Raw genomic sequence first — 11,108 nt, forward strand, 5'->3', positions numbered from 1 at the left:
AGACGAAGAAGACATCGAAGAGCACCTCTCGAAAACTTCAAAAATTTATCAAGTGTAAAAGCTCACGAGACGACGATGAGCCATAATTACTACACTAGTTTCACGGTAACTGTGCGAGGCCGGAAAATAAAGCCTAGTCTATTTTTAGACAGATGTCTTCCCAAGGAATGTCAAAGTGTTCAGAGGGTTTGACAAGGTACCGCCGTCAGCAAAATCGACGGTCAGATCACACATGCTGAAAATAGATCACATTAACGCACACTCTCTCCTTGGACATTTTGATTAATAGAAGTGCACATAATGGAGAGAAATCTTGATATATTCTGTGTAAGTGAAACGTAGCTTCACCAAGATATGTCAAGTGCTTTCATCAAAATACCAAATTTCAATGTCTATAGATGTGATGCAGGACGTAGGGAGGAGTCTACATATATGTACGATATACTCTCAAAACAAATGAGATATCCGCTACAGATGAAAAGAGTGTAGATGTAGAGGATACTTGAGTTAACGTACAATGCAATATGCTCCCGCTTGAGGCAACCCCATAGTTCGCCTGAATCCTTTGATTATATAGAAAACGTTTTTAGAGAAATGTTACTTAAAAAAAGACCTCTTTTCATCCTGGGTGATTTAAATGATGATTTAAATTAAGCCTGATGCAAAGTTATTTAGGATAATTGGGGGAAATTAATTAGAGCAAATGGTCAACGAACCTACCAGGGTCACAGAAAACACTTCGTCATTAATTGATGTAATAATGACAAGCAGAGCTGACAAATACAAACATGATCCCATGCCATGTTGCCGATCACGAAATCACAAAGGTGACGCTTGATTTAAAGAAATCAGAACGACCACCAGTCGTAAAAAGTGTCAGTGAATTAACCAATTACGGCTCTCAGTCATTACGACAACAAATAATTGCCAAAGCATCAACACTTTTAGAAATTCTGCAAGTAGATTATGTAGACAAACAGGTAAATGTCTTTACGGAAGTGATTAATGACCGCACAGACGCCATCGCTCCATCTGTTACAAGAACTGCTAGACGTCTCCTGGCCCCATGGATAAACAACATCAAGAGAGCCGTAAAAGATAGAAATAGCATTCTTAAAGCTCTCAAGAAAAATGACAGACACAGCATGACACTCCAGATAAATTATAAACTAAAAAAGAGAAATGTCAAATCACTTCTATGTGCTGTGCGGTGCAGCGGTAGCGACCTCGTCTTGCAGTCTCGCTGACCTGCGTTCAAGTCCCTCGCCGCCAGTGGATGGCAACCCCGGCCATTCCTTGCACACAGGGGGTCATTTAGAAGCAAAATAAAACAGACGGCATGTCACACCAAGAGTATCCATTGTAACAAATGGAATAAAGCTAAATTATATCTAATTATTTAATTATATTTGTACATGGAGCCAAATCTGATTGTTTCAGAAATTAATTAACAACGTATAAAATTTACACTGCTAAAACACGGAAGATAGTTAAAAACACTTGTGCCAAACAAAAACAAAAAAATCCAGAATTAATGCGAATTAATTTAACGATTTCTTCGCTAAAATTGGACATCTCATATACGAACAAACAAACGCTTCCATATCTCAGCAAAACAGGTAGGATAAAGCCACTAGCCAATATTTTCAGACCACAGCCCGTAAAAATAGAAACAGTAATCCTAACAGTAAAACACCTGCGTGAAACTAATGCAGATTGTTTTTTGCTTTATTTAGAGACATATCTCTTAACATATCTCTGGTAACCGGTGATTTCCCATCGCTTTGGAAACACGGCATTCAAATCCAGAGACACAGACGAAGTCAGTACCTATCACCCTATTATCATGCTGCCTATACAGACTAATTGACAACATTTCTATAGACAAATGACCTACTATCCAAATCACAACATGGTTTTAGGAAGTAAGTTGTCTACCGAAACAGCATTATTACAGATCACAAGTAAAATTTATGAGAACATAGACAACTATCAAATAAACTTAACGCTGTGCGATTTATCCAGCTTTTGATAGTGTCAACCGCGAAATCTTCCTTAGTAAATTAATTAGTAACAGAAGCCAAAAACTCAAAATTCACGAGAAAATATCAACAAAACAAATGGTATCTTCTGGTATTTATATTAGATCCAATCCTGTTTACAATATTTTTTTTAATTGCCTTCTTGGTCAATACGCCGATGTTTCACAATTTCTCCAGTGATTCAGTAAACAACTTAGATGAACTAATAAAAAAAGACCCAGGAGACATTGGCACTAATAAAAAGATACTTTGACACAAATGGCCTTAAGATAAATCCAGATAAAACATAATGTATCTTCATAGGGTAGTCGAGCACTTAAAAACCTAGGCGGACACACGCACTGACAGATTAATGCCATCAGAGAACCATGTCGACAACAGTCGTAGGAGAGTAATGGGCACACTAATTTACCAAAGTCACATAAAACAACAAGACCCCTGCTGAAACTAGGATATCCGTTATACAAACGCAAGTTCTCTGTATAATCAATATTGCTCAAACATCTGGGGCACAGCAAACAAAGCTCACATTCAGAAAACTCAAAAACTTACAAAACTTTGCTGCGAGAGTAGCACTTGGTAACGTAAATAAGTATGACCACATTACCCCACACATAAACTAAATTGGCTAAAAGTGCAAAACAAACGTAACTACAACACTTGCGTACTCATTCACAAAATAATCCAAGGTTTTCATCCAAAGTGGCTATTAAGTCTTCCAACCGTAGATAACACAACCTGTGTCCAAACACGACAGGTAAACTCTCTACAGATCACGTGCAGATAAAGGGACACGGCAGACACTAACCCATGATTTGGAACCAATTACCTAATAGTATCAGAAATATCAGAAAATCTAATACATGCGAAAACAAACAAAATGAACATCTCTTGAATCATCAATGACAACAGGTTTCAACATATACATATAAGCAAGACTTATATGTACTACCATTTATTCTATGTGTATCTTATATTTACCTGTACTGTAAAATCACTTTCTATGTAATAAGAATACCCATTGTAACTAGTGGAATAAAATATTTTGAATTTGAATTTAAATTTGAATCTTCTCCCTCATCTTCTTTTCTTCTTCTTCTTCTCCTCCTCCTCCTCCTCCTCCTCCTCCTTTTTCTTCCTGTTATTATTTTTCTTTTTCCTCCTTCTCCTCTTCCTTGATTCCCTTTTTCTTTCCTATTCTCATATAAAGTGTACTGATTCTCACATTTCTTTCCCCTCTAGCACACTTCCCAGTAAGACGCGACTCCATTATTTCCGTCAAAAAATAGCGAGTCACAACCCTGCCATTTCCTGCTTTTCCGCCATTTTGTTCAAGGGAGCGGGAAGTTTAGATGACGATGACGCAGGAAAATTAAAAAAAGCGCAATGAAAATACATGTGCAAAATATGTAAAGTAAGGATATATATGCTGAGTCAGCAGTCCTACGTCTTGAAAGTTTTTTTTACTGATAGATTTAAAAGAAAAAAAGGGAGTGGGGGAACTGGTGTAATAAATATATATGTTTAGGTACGACGAACTTAATAATCTTATAAATTCAAATGATCAATATACCATGACATTAAGATATAATCATTACTTATCTTGAGTAACTTTGAAGTTCCGAAATATGTATTATCATTGATTGATTCAAAATGCGTAAAATCAGAGTATGATTTTTTTTCCATTTAAACAAAAATAAAACATTATTCTCTGAAATATTTTAAAACAAGTACAGTCATTTATACGGTCAGTGTAAAGGGTTTCATATTCTTATTAACTATTGAGGTATATATACAATATAGATATACAATATATATATATATATATATATATATATATATATATATATATATATATATATATATATATATATATATATATATATATATATATATATGCATGTATATGTATATATATACATATACATATATACATATATATGTATTTCTTCATTTATTTTTATTTATTTATTTAGAGGCCGCGGTAACCGAGTGTTTAGAGCATCATTTTCAAAAACTGTCACGAGAGTTCGAATCACCGGCCGGAGCGTTGTTCCCCTGGGCAAGGAGCTTCCCCTTGACTGCCTATGGACATGGGAGTCCACAATCCACTGGAATATCCCGTGTCGGACCCAAGCTCGAATGAATGGGGAGGGTTGGCGGCACGAAGGGCATCCGGCTGCAAAAACAAGCCAAGACTATAGTGCGGATCATTCCGCTGTGGTGACCCCTGATGGTAGTAACCGATAGAACGTCGACCCTGCATACAGACGAGAGATAATAGGATATATATTATTTATATACATATCTATCTATATTATATATACATATTTATCTATATTTATCTATATTATATATACATATTTATCTATATTTATCTATATATTACACACATATATATAATATTATAGAGATAGAGAGATAGATATAGACATATATAATGGTTAATATTTAAAACAAATAAATGTAGTATAAAGCAAAGGTTGTTAAAAGGGGAAGGAGTTTAGGGATAAAGACAGTCAGATCAAATGGAGGATATTTATGCCTATGAAAAAGGAGAATAAGCTGTCTAAAGGTAAAGTGAGGGATGCTGAGAGGATGTCCAATAGGTTTGGGGGTCAAGGAATATAGATACATACAGATACATATAGATATAGATATAAATATAGATAGAAATATCTATGTATATCTGTTAGTGTATTTATATGTACATATATGAATGGTAAAACACTCTTCCGTGTTGATACTATGGTAGAAAAACCCACAAAGTAAAAACTGGATTTGCTGAAAATGAGACTACAGTTTCGAAATCCACTTGGATTCCATCTTCAGGCCAGAAGAGGAAGGGGAGAGGAGAGGGGGAAAAAAAGAGAGAGAGGAGAGGCAACGCGCTAACACGGGGCAGGTGAGGACAGACGACCTGAAGATGGAATCCAGGTGGATTTCGAAACTGTGTCTCATTTTCAATACACTTTGCTTTTTCTTTGTGTGTTTTTCTACCACGTACATATATGTATATATATGTATATGTATGTGTGTGTGTGTGTGTGTGTGTGTGTGTGTGTGTGTGTGTGTGTGTGTGTGTGTGTGTGTGTGTGTGTGTGTGTGTGTGTGTGTGTGTGTGTGTGTGTGCATGTGTATGTATATATAATATATATATATATATTATATATATATAATATATATATATATATATATATATATATATATATATATATATATATATGCATATGTATGAGTATATATATTGTATGTGTGTGTATGTACAACTACACAGAAAACTCTCGTTAAAATAACGAACCAAAACTTATGTTACGGAAGGATGGTATTTTGGGGTTCGAATTGGTCTCGTTCCAATTCAAAATGGGGTCGAATAGTCGTTGGGGAATTCTAGGGTTTCTTTTACTGATGATTTTATTCCAAAAAGGAAAAATAGGCTTGCAATTGCAGACAAGCCACATGCCTTTTACGATATAAAAATCACGTAAACGCGGGCGGATCTGTATGGCATCAACAAAGCCCGGGTTGGTAACGACCCATCCCTTCCCCCTTTTTTTTCAATTTCCCCTTCCTCGATATTTTCAAAAAAAGGCGTTTGTTTTAAAAAAGAAGTAAAAAATTTTCTGTATGTCTCTTTTTTATCTATCTGTTTTGTCTTTTAACTATCTGAACCGAAATGTGATCGCGAGCAGGAGGGGGCCAAAACACCGCGGGTTGTTTGGGGGGGGATGCCTCAAGTTACGGATGTCGGCCCCCGGGGCTCATTTACTGACGCAGAATGTTGAAATCCCGGGAGGGGTTTTTTCCCTTCCGACATTTGGGGCTATGATTTTCCCCTGAAACAGATCTCTTCTATCTTTTTAAAAAAAACCCGCCCATAATAACGATTGTTTTCGTAAATACCCCGGGCATCCACTGCTGCCACACCACCAGCTCCTGGCTCTAAAACCCAATAAAACGTGAGGGGCCGTGTAAAAATTTTTGCGCAAAACGCCGAAACCGTGAATAAGCCTTGGAACAGGGAAAACGTTTTTATAAAGGGGAACCCCGTGCTTTGCAGCTGAGTTATGGGCTTGCCTCGACGCTTGAACTTTTTTTTTTGCAGCAGGGAGGGCAAACGAAATATTAAGTTTAAAATTTTACTATCTTATTTTCCTTGTTCTGATCTTAAGGGAATACATAAATCCATTAGGAAATAAATAGAAATAATGCGTGTGCGTAATGGTTAATGTTAAGGGTTAAAAAGAAAAAATGTGCTGACTCAAAGGTCATGAGCACTATAGTTAATGTTTGGGAAGGGGGGTTGAGTTGGATTAGTTGCTAAGCGGGGAAAAGGGAATTGGTGAGTGAAAGGGTTGGGTGGGGTGTGGAAAGGATTTAAATTTAATAAAAGGTTGTTATGCGTTTTTGAGGAAAGAGAATGGGTTGTTGAAGCAGAAAGTGGGGGGATTCGAAGGATGTCTGTGGTTTGGGGGAGGTCGGTAAAGGGAGATGAGGGGGGGAAAGCGGGGTAGGGGTTGTTTAAAAACGTGGGACGATAATAGTTGGGGGGGGTTTTGAAAGGGAACTTTACAGAAAACATAAGGGTGATCAGATGTGACTCAAGGGGATGTGTTAAGGGGTGGGGCCCAATGCGTCGGGCGGAGCAGTCCCCAACGCTGTTCCGATAAATGGATTACCGGAGGAATTGATAGTTTTCAGATGAAATTTATTAGGGGGGAGCCTTGCCCAAAAAAGATTGCCATCGTTTTAAAAGAAGTCTTAAAAGTTGGGTAAAAATCCGTGGCGGGATATGTGAAAACTTGGTTGGTATGATGTGGACTGGGGCGGGGCGTGCTAGTGTATCTGCCTGTTCATTGCCGGGGATTCAACATGCTGGCCCCACAAAATTTGATTGTTTATGGCGTGTGGAGGTGAAAAACCCATTCTGGTCTTAAAAACAAGGGGGTTTGGTGGTGTTTTTTTCTTTAATGAAGTTATGGTTGGGGAGTCAGAAAAAAAGGGTAAAGGGGAAAGGGGAAAGTGATTTATGTGTTTTAGGCAAAAGGGTGCATAAAATTTTCTGTAGTAAGGCACGGATTCAGGAGGAAGGGATATTTGAAAGTCGAGTTGGGAAAAAATTATGCAAACCGCCCGGGGGGGATTTGGGGGCCACGATATACATGAATCTAGGGGAAATATGAGACATGTCGGGGAAAATTTTGGGAAAAGGACATAGGGGGGTATTTGTTTTTGGGGGGTGGGGGAAAACAGAAGAGCAAATAGGGGGGTGGGGTATACCATGGAGGAGGGAAATGGAAGAGAATGGGAGAGGTTGGAGGGGGGGGAAAGGGGAATGTGAAGGGGGTATCCATGCGTTTGGGAAAAAGGGATAGGAAATCGTGGAGATAAGTAAGGTGAAGTGGGGGTTGGGATTTTAGTTAGTGGGGAAAATTGGTGGAATCGAACATAGCACGGAAGAAAAAGGGCACGACGTCAAATAGAGATGGTTGCCTGTTTCCCTGTACACTCTCAACTGGGGAGGAGCAAAAGGCGCCTATGCAAGCAAACCCATTGGTTGTATAAAGAGGGGCCCGGAATTGAGGCAGAGGGTAAAAAGGCATCCTAATCAGAGGGGAGGGGATCAAAGAAACTAAGATAAGGAGTTTGCGATCTCCCCCCTGATATATGGGGAGATTTTTTTAAGATTCGAAGACGGGGGAGAGTTTTTTCTTTAAATGGTGAATATGGTCTGCCGGCATTTTTGGGAGTCAAAATGAACAAGAATTTGCCGAGGAACGGCATTGGAGTGGAGTCCCAATAAAAAGGGGGGGTAAGGCCTGCCGTGAGCGGGGGAAAAGAAGGAGAAAGATTTGGGGGAAAAAAACGGAAGCCTTTGGTTTTTGGCCCAGGAAATACTGAGAGATTGCGATTAAGAAATTGGTAGGTTTTGGGTATGGATGTCCAGAGGCATGAGGGTTAATCTCAACATATTTTTGACCGGCCCGGGTGGAAAAACTGAGAAAATACATTAACACAAGAAGGAAAAAATGTACTGAGCAAACACTGCCTTTTGGGGACACCTTCGTTTGGGGAAAGAAAGAGATGTGGCAGAGCGATTTAAAAACCGGGAAAAGTGCGTTGGGAGGGGAAGGTTTTTGGGAAACCCCTGTTTCCCCCACGTTCCTAGAGAGGACAATGTTGGAGGATAGGTACCGCCATGTCGTATCTATTTTTTTTCTAGATCAAAAAAAAAATAGCTAAACGGATTCATGGCGTGCAAATGCAGATTAATAATGTCTCAAAATGGCGGGGGGTCAGCTGTGTTTCGGCACGGCGAAAACCAAATTGGGAAGGAGAGAGAAGATTGTGAATTCAAGATCCCACTTAAGGGGTTCCCTTCTTTAATATTTTGACAAGCACTAGTTATGCATGGGGCGATAGTTTGGGGAAAAGGGTACCCGTTTATTGGGGTTTCGGGAAAGGGGAAGGAAAAGACTTCTCGCCATTAGAAGGAAATTTCCTGATGTCCAAATGTGGTTGAAAATTTTTAAGGAAGGATAAGGGAAAGAGGGGAGTTGCCGGGCATACGGAGGGTACCGTCAGGGGCCTTCGGGTGTTACGGGGACGACTGTAGGGCAGCAATGATTCAAGGGGAAAAAAAGGGGGATTTAGGCCTCAAGGATGGGGGGAAATAATGGGGGACGTTTTCTGGGGTCTAATAAAAAAATGTGAAGATAGGTGAGAAAACTAAAATGCCTGGCTGAATAACCCCATTCATTAAAATTGGGGGGGATCAAAATGAGGTATTTCGAATATGGGGGCAGGGCAGGATGGGGGGGGGGTTTTTCCTATAGTTTATGGATTCGGGGCCAAACATTTGAGATAGATGTAGGGATGAAATTGGGTGAAACATAATTTTGCCAGCTATTTTTTTTACATTCCGGTTGTACGCGGAATTGGGAATGCCTTTTAAAGGGATAAAAGGGGTGATAGTTGATTTGGAGTACCCCTCTTGTAGCGTAACTGTTCCAGGGGTGCACTTTTAAAAAACGAAATGCTTTAGTGCATCAGAATTCCACCGGAAACATTTGGAGGGTTATGGTCTTGAGGTTCGAGGGGTAGCGTATGTGCAGCTCTTAGACTGTATTTGTGAAAACTGTATCATTTCTGAAATGGAAGTGAGGGAGGATGAGGGGATGAATACAGAGAGTGAAGTGAAAATTTTCCCGTCAGCTCTATCAACCCCGCGTGGGGAGTTAGGAGTGGTACGTATGAAGGGAGAAAGGAGAAATGAAAATGTCCCCTTAGGAAAGTGTCTAAAACTGAAACCCTAAATCTAAATAAGGAAGGGGACATAAGCGAGTCAATGTGAAAAAGATTGCGTGCGTGTATCAAAATGGTGGGGCATCTGAATTGTATTAAGGTCACTGTGGAGAGGAAGCGCTCTAGAGATCGGGCCCCGGGAGTTTTTGTAGAATCACCCCATAGGTTGGGGGAGTTTAAAAATCCCCAAATTGAGGAAAGGTGTTAAGTTTTGGGAATTAGTTTTCAAAAACCAAAAAATGGGGGGGGGATGGGGGGGGTAGACTGATATCACTGTGATCCAAAATGAAGGGAAGATACGGATAAAATGGGCAAGGGCATTGGGTTTTAAAGGGAGGTGTACATAAGGTTTTTTCTTTGATAAGTATGGAGGACTAAAGGGAATTGGGGAGAAAAAAATGAAAATTGGGATTGGGATTGGAGGATGTGTTAGAAAGTCTCTTGAAGGGTACAATAGTGGACTATAAGAGGAAGGAATGACGAAGTCCGGGCTGTGGGAGCGGAAAACCCCGAATATTCCCAAAGAAGGGTATTATACTTTATGTTTTTTAGGGGGAAGCGCAGAGGGGGGGAAAAGGGCTGAGAGGTCGGATGGGGGAGGTGTGGGATTGGTGTTTACTAGGGGGGTATTAGGAGTGGGGGGTCTGAAAGGGGGGGATACTTGGACTAAGGATTTTACGTTGTTCCCGGGGGGGATGGAAAAGGGGGAGGGGGATGGTGGGGGGGTAAAAGTGGGCGGGGTTGGGGTTTTGGGGGCGGGGGGATGGGGGTTTTGTTGGGAGGGGGTAGAGGTTGGGTGTAGGGGGATATCGTTGGAGGATGGATATCAGCAGTTTTCTTGGAGTGGGGGAGCAGGGGTTGTAAGATTTGGAGGTTAGTGTCCCTTTTTTTATTAGGTAATCTTTAAAATTTTTCAATGGTTTCTTTTTAAGGGGTTTGGTTTGGGATTTTTGGGGAATTTGGATTTTTTTGTGAGGGGGGGAAAAAAGGACTGGTGTCTCAAACAAGGGGTAAAGGAAGGGGGGAGGGGATTGTTGGTAGGGAAGAGGGGTGGAACGTTTGTTCTGTCGTTAGGGGAGTGCGGAGGGGAAGGGAAGGTTTGGGGGTTTTGGGGTGATTGAAATATCTGTTAAGATTGGAGTGCTGGATTTAGGATGGGAAAAAAAGTTTTACTGGGGAATAGGGGGGTAGAAGAGGGGGTTTAGATTAGGGGGGGTGGGTTTAGGAGATTGGTAAAGAGCATATTACTGGAGTAAGGATAAGAGAGAAAAAACGTCACTCTTTTTGTCTGGCTTCACAGTTGGTCCCAAATTTGCTGGGTTCTACCCAGACCCAAAAATTTTTAGGTGGGGCAGCCCCTATAAAAAACTTTTGGGGGCCGCCCCATTGGGACTGTGCTGATTTGCAGGGCAGTTAAAACCGGGTATGGCCGGTTGGGCACAAGTGGGGTCTGGGTTGGAACGGCAAGTTTTGGGGTGGGTGTCCCAACCCAACATTTTTTGGGACTGCGTGGGGAAAGGGTTTGGGTTGGACAAAGGGGGGGATTCTCCTCCTATTAACTTAAAAAGGGAAGGGCATTTTACGGAATAATTTTGGCTATGTTTGTGGGTTTTTTTTCGATTACCTCTGGGGGAAAAGGAGACATTGTACTACTTGCATCATAGTCTGTGAACAGGCAATGGGCTTCTCCAAATCTGCCATCTTTGTCATAAAATTGGGCATTTGCTGGGGATTGAAACTGTTCCCGGGGCAAATATTTAG

Source organism: Penaeus monodon, chromosome 13 (genome assembly GCF_015228065.2).
Source record: "Penaeus monodon isolate SGIC_2016 chromosome 13, NSTDA_Pmon_1, whole genome shotgun sequence".
Classification (NCBI taxonomy): domain Eukaryota; kingdom Metazoa; phylum Arthropoda; class Malacostraca; order Decapoda; family Penaeidae; genus Penaeus; species Penaeus monodon.